Here is a 3,654-nt window from a genome sequence, read left to right as displayed (position 1 = left end):
CATTATCTAAAGTGATTGTTTGACCCCAGAATCATGTGACCTAAAGGCATGTCACCTGGCTGTGGACTCTTATCGCAGGTGGCAGGTTCAATCCCAGCTGTGATTTATTTATGTGAAATGCTCTGATTTGTGAAAGTTCAAAGAGGTTAGATAAAGAAAGTGGTCGTTTCTGAACTTTCACAAGTCAAATAAAGGTTTCAAAAGTCACCAACAACGTTGAAACAGCTGGACTCACTACATAATTAAAGCAGAACATAAGATGCTCATGGACTGAAATATTTTTTAAATGAACTGGAATCGGAAAATAAAAAGGTACCACTAATTTCAGCTTTTTCTGACAATTAAATATCTAATTCCTTATTAAAATAAATTACCAAGATAAATCCTTACATCTTTGGCATCATAAAGCCTCGGGGGTGAAAGCAAGCAGAGAACCAAAAGTATGAAGCGTTCGGGCTAAAACCGATAGTGGGGCATCTGTTCCCACAACGATCTTTGTAAGCGTTTCAATTTCCCATCAGCCACCGCGGCTACAGTTTATAAAGCGCCGCGGTGCGTTTTCAGGTCTTTCCGGCTGGTGGAGCTTAAGCTGTTTAGGTGAGAGGTCGAGTTAACTAACTAACTAACTAACTAACTAACTAACTAACTAACTAACTAACCAGGGTTAACTAACCTAACCCAGGTTAACTCGCTCTTCCAGGCGTTAGGGACGGACACGCGGGTGTAGCGGTAGGCGGGTCTCTGTTAGGAGAACCCGAGGCTCTGGTGAAGCGTGTTCAGGTGAACGTGTGGAGATCTGTGGAACCCGGATGTTCTCCACAAAATAACCTAAGATTAAAACAAAAACGGTATAAAGGCTTTGATGCTACGAAAATTATATAAAAGTTTTAAATTGCGCTTCTTGAGCAGCCCCGGTTCAGTGAAACGGTCACGCGGGCCTGAGAAGCGAACGGCTAGGTTAGGTCTCTGGATGGTGGGTCATGTGGCGTTAACGTGAGCCACACAAGAGCAACATGGAGTCAAATACTGCCCCTTAAAGCTAATGCTAACCACCTCCATCATCACAAGCATTGTAGTTCTAGTGAGACCATGTCCGCTCTCCTGCTGGCGTCTCCCTGGATCATCTCAACTAGGAACTCCTTTGTTCCTGAACACTGCGCCAAACTCATGCTGAACTTGCCTTCAGCTTTCAAGTTGGTTTATTTAGTAAAGGGTGAGTGCCTCAGAGGTGTGGACTCAAGTCATTAATGACTTGATAAAATCTATTAATACTTACGACTTGACTCAGACTTAACGCCAATGATTTGCGACTTGAATCGACTTGCAACTGTTGACTTGAGCATATTTAATAGGCACGACATGGACATAAATCATTCTTCGTTCTGGGTTTGATGATGTGCTAAATGCTGCAGCACTTCCAGGTTCAGTTTCTGCTTGTTTGAGCAAATAAATGAAGCTTATTGCTGGAATTTATTGTCATTAAAGTTGGGACAGGTGACTTGATTATGACTTGATAATTTAAAGTTAAGGACTTGGACTTCCAGATCTTTTACTTGGACTTGACTGGAAAGACTTGTGACTTGCAAAGCAGTGACTTGTTCACACCTCTGGAGTGACTCCGCTTAGGCTGCTGCCCCCACGACCTGATTCTGGATAAGCAGCTGAAGATGGATGGATGACTTCAATTTGAATATAAAGTTTGCAAAATCAAGGTTCAGTTCAGTTTTACTTAATCTGTGTGACTCCTCTAGCAGTTTTTTTAAAATAGACATTTTCAACCAGGTATTTTTTCTGTTTTTCTCTTGTAAACGTTTACTTTGTTTTTACTAATTTGCCGCTGGCACCGGGAACATGAAGTCCTGCTGTTTAAATGCTGTGTAGCTGCCGCACACGTCCCGATTGAATTGCAAAAGATCAAACATTACTCTATGGTCCAAGTATCTTGAGAGTTTGTTTAAACTGAATCAATGGATCACACTAAATGTGTCATGTTTGTATAGAAATGTTCACGCTCCAAAGTAAAAACTACATTTAATCCATCTGGTCTGTCACTCAGCCCTGGGGTGGATGATGCCGGGTCCTGAGGTCGATGTTGGGCCCTGGGGTGGATGATGCTGGGCCCTGGGGTGGATGATGCCAGGTCCTAGGTCCTGGGATGGATCCTGAACCTGGTAAGTACTGATCAGTGACCACCCCCACCCCAGCTCCTAGTCAGCTGACAGGCTCTGTGTCTGCTCCAGTGTTACTGAGCTGGGACAGGAAGTCTGCTCGTCGCCTCAGCAGCACAGCTCCTGTTTTAGAGCGCTGCTGCTGCTGAGCTGTTGCAGAGGGTGGCCCAGTGAGAGTGGCCTGTTCTGGTCCAAACCCAGGGCGGGCCTAGTACAGGGCCGCACATCACATTTGTTCTGGAGACAACCTGACTGCTTTCTGCTGCTCCATTCAACCTTCAGGATGTCTGGTTAAATGATTTCTGTTTTTCTGGATAGTTTCCCCCCCCCGAGGATGAGTCTGGGGGCTACGGGGTTCCTTGTCGAGTCTCCTGAGCTCCAGACAGGAAGGTGGGTCCATCAGACTGTAGGGCCAGGTTTGAAGTTGGTGCTGCTGCCTTCGACTAACTTGTGCTGATCTCCAGACTGAGTGTGGCATCAGGTGTGGTGTTCTGAGGTCCTGACATCTCAGCAGCATGGAGAGAAGCTGACCTGCACAAGTTGGAACCTTCTGGAAGTCCGGCTACAGACTGGCCTCAGGTGAGGACCTACAGGTCCAGGTTCTCTACCCTCTGGGCTTTTTCTGTGTCAGGGAAAACTGGTCCTGGAAGTCCTCTATCCAGCACGTTTTAATTTCTGTGATCCACGCTCCTGATTGAGCAGAGAAACAACTAACACACACTGGGTAGCGGACTGGGACCAGGATTGGTTATCCCTGCTTTAGCTGCCTCCCGGTTCTGAGGGGTTGGACCCAGTCAGCTGGTGACAGAACCTTTAGAAAGTGGGGTTAAAACCTGGACTTACATTAGACCCAATCATGTACTGCCATGGCAGACTCCGCCCCTCTGCTGTGGAATCATGCGATTGGAACAGAAACTCGGGACTTTGGCACAGGTTGACGTAGAACCAGTTACCAAAACCTGACTGAAGACCTGGAACACGCCGAGTCATCTGTTGTAGTAGCTTCTAACACTTGTGTCTGTGACAGGCCACTCGGACCCTGGGACCTCCTACACCATGTGACCAGGTCGGATGTTCTACTGAAACTTGTATGAAGATCATTAAAACCTCTGAAACTGGCTGACTTGGTTAATGTTTTTTTTTCCTATCCAAATGAGGTCTGGTTCTGGTTTCTCATCTGGAACCGGTGAGCAGGTTCTGGTTCTGTCAGTGATGGTCTGATGTAGGAGGAGCAGCTTGTTGAACTAAAGTAGTTTTTGAACAGAACAGGAACAGCTGGTGCAGGATGAGATGTGGGTACACCTAACCTGCCGCAGCTCCCCACACACTGCACTCTGGAGAAGGACCATCTCTTCAGGGTTGCTGTAGATGAGTTTCTGTAGTAAAGAGACCGGTCAGATCCAGTTTTGGTTCTGGTCAGAGCTGTTGGACTGAGATAACATGATAAAGATTAAATATTTAAGAACCTTTCAGACTTTATTTAGCT

General features: G+C 46.0%; 1 long non-coding RNA gene across 1 annotated transcript; it reads left to right on the top strand.

The window, feature by feature from the left end:
• The first annotated feature begins 508 nt into the window (after window positions 1–508).
• On the top strand, window positions 509–3,288 carry LOC107387685 (uncharacterized). The gene is made up of 5 exons (XR_001573237.3): window positions 509–597; window positions 2,057–2,171; window positions 2,487–2,558; window positions 2,633–2,747; window positions 3,196–3,288. It is a non-coding gene; the product is annotated as an uncharacterized lncRNA (long non-coding RNA).
• Window positions 3,289–3,654: the final 366 nt, after the last annotated feature.

The sequence above is a fragment of the Nothobranchius furzeri genome, chromosome 1 (assembly GCF_043380555.1).
Source record: "Nothobranchius furzeri strain GRZ-AD chromosome 1, NfurGRZ-RIMD1, whole genome shotgun sequence".
NCBI classification, from domain to species: domain Eukaryota; kingdom Metazoa; phylum Chordata; class Actinopteri; order Cyprinodontiformes; family Nothobranchiidae; genus Nothobranchius; species Nothobranchius furzeri.
Note: the sequence above shows the minus strand (reverse complement) of the source record. Positions and strands in the feature narration are given on the sequence as shown.